Consider the following 9,719-nt stretch of genomic DNA (forward strand, 5'->3'; position numbering starts at 1 on the left):
TCACTGTGTGACTATAGATACTGTGGCTTCTTGGAAAAAGAAAGCATCAGATCAGAAGTACTGGACTCCCTGGCATAAACAGATAAAAACAGATAAATAAATAAGCTGTAAATAAGCTGGAGAGCAAACGAAATCTTCATTTAACCTGGAAACGTTGTTTGCTGCTCTATAAAAAGCCCTCCATAAGGTAGAAAAAGAAGATGTGTTGTCCTGATACTGACGTATTGGCAGTTGCTATGAGAATTCAGTCATATTAGGACAATAACTGTACATTCCACCCAAGGAAACAGCCAAAATCCCGTATCATCCACTCTTCATAATATAAGGAGACTGCAATCACATTTCCCTCTCTCCCACCTGAGTGGATTCACACAATTGGTTGTCTGCCGTGTCAGAGAAAATAAAACAGCTGACTCGTCAGTGTCAAAGATGCTTACAGAGCTACTGACATAGCACCACTGAGAAGGTCAGACCACAACTCGGTTTTTCTGCATTCGTGTTAAAACCCCTTCATCAGAGACAGCCTGCAAATAATTTTACAGTCCAAAAGTTGACACCTGATGCCTTTGAAAGCTCTAAGGCCCTGCTTTACATGCCCAGACTGGACTGTCTGGACAGTAAGAACAGTACAGACACGTTGTTTTAAACTTCTGTAGAGACACCATCATACCTACAAAGACTGTACGCCAAGTGACATAAAGAGCATCCTCAACCAGAGAAATGTAGCTTTTAGAGATGGAGACAGAACGGCTCAAACAGGTACAACATGAGCAGAAGATCAGATACAATAAAAGGAAAAGACAGCCGCTGTTGTCTGATGTGAAAAGAGCTGATGAGCTCAACTAGTTGTTTAAGACATTCTATGGTCACACCCACTCCCACTGCTGCTGCTCCGTCCTCCTCTCCTAATTTTCCTCCAATGTGAGAATCATGCAACTCCATCATCTCCTCCACAAGTGTGCTTCTGCACCACAGCTTCTTTTTTTCTAGTGTCATGACAGCAGCACCATCCCCATAATAACCATTAAAAGCTTTAATGGGAAAAAAACTGGAGTCCTTCTCTAAACCACCTGATCAACAAACGGGCGTGAAGAGAAGTAAACCTCGCAGCTGCTCCATCCACCACTCTTTGTTTTACACAGTAAGAAAGTAAAGCTACATAAGTAAGGCTAGTTTAAATGAGGCACTGTTAACTCCGCCTGACACAATATTTAGATTTGTGTACTAGACCATATTTATTTCAAGGCTTTCGTAACATTATTTTTCAGATTTAAAGTAAAAAAATATCAAACATTATATTAATGAAATGTTATCAGTATTTATGAATGAAATCTTTTTTCCCCCCACAGGAACTAAAATGTACAAACTGAGCCAGAAAAACTGAGCCAGTGAGGATGGGTCAGTGAATCATTATTAACGTTATCAACATCATCGTCGTCGCTGTTTACAGCACACACGCACACGCACACACACACACGCACACGCACACACACACACACACACGCACACGCACACACACACGCACACACACACACACACACACACACGCACACACGCACACATACGCACACACACACTCACACACACACACACACACACGCTCACACTCACACACACACACACACGCACACACACACACACACGCACACACACACTCACACACACACACACACACACACACGCACACGCACACACGCACACGCACACGCACACACACACACACACACGCACACACACACACACACACACTCACACACACACTCACGCACACACACACACACACACGCACACACACACACACACGCACACACACACGCACACGCACACGCACACACACGCACACACGCACACACACACACGCACACACACGCACACACACACACACACACACACGCACACGCACACACACGCACACGCACACACACGCACACGCACACGTATTTCTGCTTCCTGCTAATGGAAGAAAGCCGTCCAAGAAGACAGAGAAAAGCCAATTTTGTTTTATTTTATCTGACTTTACTACACTTGACATTATTTATTTACTTTTGTATTTAAATGTTTTTATCTTTTCGTATGGCATTAGATACTAGATGCTGTTTTCTGACAGATGATGCAGCTAAATTATTCAAACATGATCCAATGAGCAGTTCATTTTCAAACACCTGTTTCCTCATTAATGAGGCAAAAGTATTTCTTATCCAATTACTCAATGAGTCGATGGAATAATAGAATACTTGATTACTAAAATAACCACAAACGAGACTATGCTTGGATAACAAAGTAAACTAGTTCCTGAATACAGACGAACTATACGGGGCAAAGTCGCCTCTTTCTGTTAAGGACACTAAGATCTCTTGACTTCAGAATCAGAATCAGAATCAGAATCAGAATACTTTATTGATCCCTGGGGGAAATTATTTTTTGTTACAGTGCTCCATTTTAAACCAACATTAAGACAAGACAGACAATACGCTAACTAAGAATAGTACAATATATACATATATATACATACATACATACATAAGTCACTCATAGATAAATAGTTGGAAAAGAAACATGTGTAGTTGTAGCAGCAAACAGTGTGTTAAGTGGATGCGTTGTACAGGGAGATGGCGACAGGCAGGAATGATTTCCTGTGTCGTTCAGTGGTGCTTTTCGGTAATCTCAGTCTCTCACTGAACGAGCTCCTGTGACTGACCAGCATGTCATGGAGTGGGTGCACTGTATTGCAGCAGATGGCCTCTCTGTTATCAGTGTGCTGCTCTGTGCTGCAGTCGACTGGGGAGGCAGCATCAGGGAACTGGGACTCACTGGGAGAGGTGGTGGAAAGATCCTGAATAACTCACTTTACATCTTTATGAAACAAAAAACTACTGGAAGACTACTCTGTCTTTGTTGTAAAACAGAGACACAACATCACTGCCACCCACAGCCATCAGGCTAGCTGATTCTCATACAAACAGCAGATGGGCCATGTCAGCTTTGGGATTAACAAAGTTAATCTTATTATTTCTAAATTCAGATAAATCTGATGTTATTGTACTTCACTCTAAAAACATTAGAGACCAGATGATTACTCTGGATGACATCAGTTGGTCCTTCGGTAACACTGTGAGGAATCTTGTAGCTGTTTTTGACCAGGACGTGTGCACATTAAACGTATTCCAAGGTGTGCTTTCTTTCTTCTGTGCAGTGTCTTTAACCCTTTAAGGTCTATCACAGAACCAAGTCTGCCAGAGCATATCTTTATATTTTTACAGGCTGTACTGCCATTTTTGGGAGCATTTCAAGCTGCTATACATCAATACAACCATTGTAGCCCAAATTTTAATAATATGTCTGCATTAAGTCCATAGTAACTGCCTAAATTACATAAAAGTGCAATATACTCCAAAAAAATTGAAAATAGCTTTTGTTTTTTTTACATATATTTTTATCCATCCATCCATCTTCATCCGCTTTGTCCGGGGCCGGGTCGCGGGGGCAGCAGCCTAAGCAAAGAGGCCCAGACCTCCCTCTCCCCAGCCACCTCCTCCAGCTTGTCCGGGGGAATACCAAGGCGTTCCCAGGCCAGCCGAGAGATATAATCTCTCCAGCGTGTCCTGGGTCTGCCCCGGGGCCTCCTCCCGGTGGGACATGCCTGGAACACCTCACCCAGGAGGCGCCCAGGAGGCATCCTTGTCAGATGCCCGAACCACCTCAGCTGGCTCCTTTCGATGTGGAGCAGCAGCTGCTCTACTCTGAGCCCCTCCCGGATGGCCGAACTTCTCACCCTATCTCTAAGGGAGAGGCCAGCCACCCTTCGGAGGAAGCTCATTTCTGCCGCTTGTATCCGCGATCTCGTTCTTTCGGTCACTACCCACAGCTCGTGGCCATAGGTGAGGGTAGGGACGTAGATCGACCGGTAAATTGAGAGCTTCGCTTTTACACGAATTTCAGAGGTTTATAGCTCTGTTACCCTCCTCTGCAGCCCCTAATCTCTTCAATGTGTTCAGCTGATGCTAACTGGCCACACCTAGTCAGGTGTGGATAAAAGCATACCTGAGGCAGGCTTTTTACGAAGCTCACGCAACAAGCTCAAAACTGTAAATACAAAAAAGTTGCACAAAATAGTTTCCAACCATAGGAGATTTATTCTGAGTGTCTTCATAGTTTTATTTTTGACATGTACCAATTTTTATATACTGCAGGAAAAAGGAAAATAAATATTATCATGCAAATTTACAAAAAAGAGGATGTGCATCAAAGTAAACTACTTCCAGCAGTGCAATTTGAGTTCTAAGCATCCCAGAAACTATTCAGAAAAGCATAAAGTCAACATGACTTAAAAACAGCAGTATAGGTCTATAAGGCCCTGAAGGTAAAAAACTACATTTTCCGTGGAAACTTCCGGTTTCAGGCAGGTGATGGCGGACATGCGATAGTTTGCGCTGACGTCTATTCCAACATAGGAAGTGCTATGAACAGCTGATCGGATCGGCAAAGCGTGTTTCTGGAATATTATGCTTTTGTTCCTGGAGCGCTTTTTATGCAATTTTTGCAAAGCTATATGTGGAAGGGAACTGTGACTTAGGACAACCTAATGGCATAAGATGTAAGTACAACTCCTCCGGTTTCTTATTCCAAAAAAAATATTGCGCTAGCTTGCGTGGTTCCAGTTTTACCGGGATTTAAAAATAGTTACGCAAAACGGAGCGTGCTGGTTACAGTGAGGCCTCAACCTCGTGTTGTGCGCCTCAAACATTCTAAAACCGGCTTTACAATAAGACTCCCCTTATAGATGGCTAATAAATAGTTTATAGCTATATTATTAATTAATCTGTAAATGCTTTATAAACCATTATTAATGGTTTATTATGCATTAGTTAAGGGCAAGAACGAGAAAAAACTGACCGGTTTCTTGCCAAATAGTGAGCCAAATGTGTTCACCTATATATTTCATCGAGTTGCTATATTAAACATTTCAGACTAAGTTACTATCCTGTAAGCACAATCAGCATTTGTAAACATATTTTTTATCATATAAAATTGTACTTCATAAATACATTATAAATATCCACAACTATCAATCGGAGCCTTGTTGTAAAGTGTCAAGCATGACACCATTTATTAATGACTACTAAACATTTATAAATGACAAAAGAGAGTCTTAAATGTATAATGTCACCGTTTATAACACTTAGACCTTAATTACAATCAGTGCTTGAAATAACATTTAACTACTGTCAAAAATGGCAATGTATTGTAAGAGTAACACATGTAACATTAAATGTGTTTTTTAAAACACCAAACAGTCACCCACTCCAAAAAAAGTTCATGCCAGACTGGTTCAAACTGGAAATACTTTTTGTATGTCCTTAAATAAGCGTCCCAGTGGTCCATCAGGGTGTCGCGAACCAAGACAAGATGACCACTCAAGAACCATCAGGTGTTCCTCCAGCAACTTCTCAGTGCGATTTCCTCTTAGTCTACGGACATGTCCTTTGATGGTCATCCAAGCCCTTTCGATATGCTGTGTATGACTGCCAGATTGAGGATCTACAAACCACCTGCTGTGATTTACAGTGTAATGTCTGTACCCTATGTTTGTCAAAACATTCTTGTAGGCTCTCCACTCATCACTGATAAGGGCACTACCCAACTTAACATGCTGTCTGATCAGAGGAACAAGGTGGCGCCTTGATCGTTTTTCAACAAGTTTTAACACGAGCCTTCGCCTTTTGTCTTTAATTCACATCATTCCAAATACCCATTTCTTCCTTTTCCATGCATTTCCAAAGCGTCCACGTGCATACTGAAAACAAAAAGAATAAAATTAAACAAAGAAACATTCAAAAAGATGGTTGCTTCTTAAAACTTTAGTCATAATCCTGTTATTAAAGTAAATTGGAATTTAACTTCACTACCTAACAGGATGGCCAAGATGTTGGTTGAATACCTGTTTTCTGTACTTTAATTTCCTTTTGGGATTAAAAGTATTTTTTGTTGAAATATTTTAATTCTTACTCGAATGTTAAAATATTCAAGTAATTATTAGAGTAAATATATATTTATTAACCCTTTAGAACCGGTCGGAGCGGGCACGCTCCATTTTGCGTAACTATTTTTAAATCCCGGTAGCACTGCAACCACGTAAGCTAGCGCAATAATTTTCTTGCATATGAAACTGGAGGAGTTGTACTTACATCTTATGCCATCAGCTTGTCCTCGGTCACGGTTTCCTTCCACATATAGCTTTGCAAAAACTGCATAAAAAGCGCTTGCAGGAACAAAAACATAATATTCCAGAAACAGGCTTTGTGTGACCGATCAGCTGTTTGTAACACTTCCTACGTCCATCAGCGCGAACTATCACATGTCCGCCATGACCTGCCTGAAACCGGAAGTGACGTCATTTTGCGGAAATGTAGTTTTTTTTTTACCATCGTGGCCTCATGAGCTTATACTTGTGTTTTTAAAAGTTATGTTTGACTTCATGACTTTCTGTGTCGTTTCTGGGATGCTTAGGACTCATATTGCACTGCTGGTGCAAAAAAGAAGCTGTGGTGCAAGTTTATTTTGATGCACATGCTGTTATTTTGCAAATTTGCACTATAATATATTTTTTCGTTTTTCCTGCAGTATATGAAAATTGGTGTATCTCAAAAATAAAACTATGAAAACACTCAAAATAAATTTGCTTTGGTGGGAAACTAGTTTGTGCAACTTTTTTGTATTTACAGTTTTGAGGGATAAACCTCTTAAATTTCTCTAACTAGAAATATATGTTAAAAAACAAAAACGATTTTAAATTTTTTTGTAGTTTATTGCACTTTTTTGCAATTTATGTAATTACTATGCACTTAATGCAGACATATTATTAAAATTTGGGCTATAATGGCTGTATTGATGTATAGCAACTTGAAATGCTCCAAAAAATGGCTCCACAGCATGTAAAAATATACTATAAGCTCTGGCGGACTTGGTTCTATGGTCGGTCTTAAAGGGTTAACTGATTTTTTATTGTATTTGTTGCACTAATAATATAGTTACTACACTGAAAACTAATTTTTGTACTTATGGTAAAGGTTTCCATGTTTAGAGGACACATTCAGATCTGCATTGATTCTAACAAACCTGTCTGAGAGTTTACCAACCTTTCGTTGATGACGGAGACAGCTTTCATCTATAACCACATCTGTGTCTTTTAATTGCACGTATGCAAACATGTCAAATGTGTCTTGCCATGCTACTTAGTGTTCTGGAGCTGCCAGCCACTTCATCATTGATCATATCTATTTGTCTGAGCCTGAGCCCTTGTGAAAATCTGTGATAGAAATTGAGACAATTATTACTTACTGAGGCCCTAATTTTATTTCACAAGTCTTGTATTGGTGTTCAATTATGAAAGGTGCATTGCTATTAATGTCTACATCTACATATACCTGTAAATGAACTTCATCCAACTGAAAAGAGATGTTTTTGATTTCTCAAAGAGGGAGCCAGTTCTATTTGTTCTGGAAACTTTCCTATGACTTGCTCATTTGCAGCACCTGAGAACATACAGTGGGGCAAAAAAGTATTTAGTCAGCCACCGATTGTGCAAGTTCCCCCACTTAAAATGATGACAGAGGTCAGTAATTTGCACCAGAGGTACACTTCAACTGTGAGAGACAGAATGTGAAAAAAAAATCCATGAATCCACATGGTAGGATTTGTAAAGAATTTATTCGTAAATCAGGGTGGAAAATAAGTATTTGGTCAATAACAAAAATACAACTCAATACTTTGTAACATAACCTTTGTTGGCAATAACAGAGGTCAAACGTTTACTATAGGTCTTTACCAGGTTTGCACACACAGTAGCTGCTATTTTGGCCCATTCTTCCATGCAGATCTTCTCGAGAGCAGTGATGTTTTGGGGCTGTCGCCGAGCAACACGGACTTTCAACTCCCGCCACAGATTTTCTATGGGGTTGAGGTCTGGAGACTGGCTAGGCCACTCCAGGACTTTCAAATGCTTCTTACGGAGCCACTCCTTTGTTGCCCGGGCGGTGTGTTTTGGATCATTGTCATGTTGGAAGACCCAGCCTCGTTTCATCTTCAAAGTTCTCACTGATGGAAGGAGGTTTTGGCTCAAAATCTCACGATACATGGCCCCATTCATTCTGTCCTTAACACGGATCAGTCGTCCTGTCCCCTTGGCAGAAAAACAGCCCCATAGCATGATGTTTCCACCCCCATGCTTCACAGTAGGTATGGTGTTCTTGGGATGCAACTCAGTATTCTTCTTCCTCCAAACACGACGAGTTGAGTTTATACCAAAAAGTTCTACTTTGGTTTCATCTGACCACATGACATTCTCCCAATCCTCTGCTGTATCATCCATGTGCTCTCTGGCAAACTTCAGACGGGCCTGGACATGCACTGGCTTCAGCAGCGGAACACGTCTGGCACTGCGGGATTTGATTCCCTGCCGTTGTAGTGTGTTACTGATGGTGACCTTTGTTACTTTGGTCCCAGCTCTCTGCAGGTCATTCACCAGGTCCCCCTGTGTGGTTCTGGGATCTTTGCTCACCGTTCTCATGATCATTTTGACCCCACGGGATGAGATCTTGCGTGGAGCCCCAGATGGAGGGAGATTATCAGTGGTCTTGTATGTCTTCCATTTTCTGATGATTGCTCCCACAGTTGATTTTTTCACACCAAGCTGCTTGCCTATTGTAGATTCACTCTTCCCAGTCTGGTGCAGGTCTACAATACTTTTCCTGGTGTCCTTCGAAAGCTCTTTGGTCTTGGCCATGGCGGAGTTTGGAGTCTGACTGTTTGAGGCTGTGGACAGGTGTCTTTTATACAGATGATGAGTTCAAACAGGTGCCATTCATACAGGTAACGAGTGGGGGACAGAAAAGCTTCTTACAGAAGATGTTACAGGTCTGTGAGAGCCAGAGATTTTCCTTGTTTGAGGTGACCAAATACTTATTTTCCACCCTGATTTACGAATAAATTCTTTACAAATCCTACCATGTGGATTCATGGATTTTTTTTTCACATTCTGTCTCTCACAGTTGAAGTGTACCTCTGGTGCAAATTACTGACCTCTGTCATCATTTTAAGTGGGGGAACTTGCACAATCGGTGGCTGACTAAATACTTTTTTGCCCCACTGTATCAATGAGTAAAATAAAGAAATGGACCCTTAAACAAGAGCATTCATTGAAAAGATAATCACAAAATTAAGTATGAAGAAAATAATAATGAAAAGGGGTTACTGCTGCCTCTTGCATTGATAACAGAAATATTTTGTAATATTTAACATGCACTACATTATCATGCATTATACATACCACATATATTGGTCTTTCTTCACCACGAAAATCATTTTCATCTTATGGTGACAAACAGGGCATCTAAGCTTCTTTTTTAGCAGGTGTTTCTTCTGCAGCCATTTAATGAGCCTGAGTGCCTTATATTTAGTTTGTTTTCCTTCTATTCTGGCGCACAATCTCATTCCCAAAGACATTCTGGTGGAAAACATGAGTAATTAATTTTATTATCACCTCGAAACACCGTAAAATACTCTATGGGAGTCTAGTGCAAATCGGTTCAGAGTTAAAGAACTTCACATGCTATATAAAACAAGCCCTATAATCAAAAATAGTTCCACGCAAAAAAGAGGATTGTTTCACCTGTTATAATGTATCTCCGACTTTGTTATGTAGATCTACCTGCTGGATTCAT

General features: G+C 40.7%; 1 pseudogene; it reads right to left on the bottom strand.

The window, feature by feature from the left end:
- Positions 1-5,161: 5,161 nt before the first annotated feature.
- LOC145432351 (uncharacterized) lies at positions 5,162-9,719 on the bottom strand (annotated as a pseudogene).

This window comes from Astatotilapia calliptera, chromosome 12, assembly GCF_964374335.1.
Source record: "Astatotilapia calliptera chromosome 12, fAstCal68.1, whole genome shotgun sequence".
NCBI lineage: Eukaryota > Metazoa > Chordata > Actinopteri > Cichliformes > Cichlidae > Astatotilapia > Astatotilapia calliptera.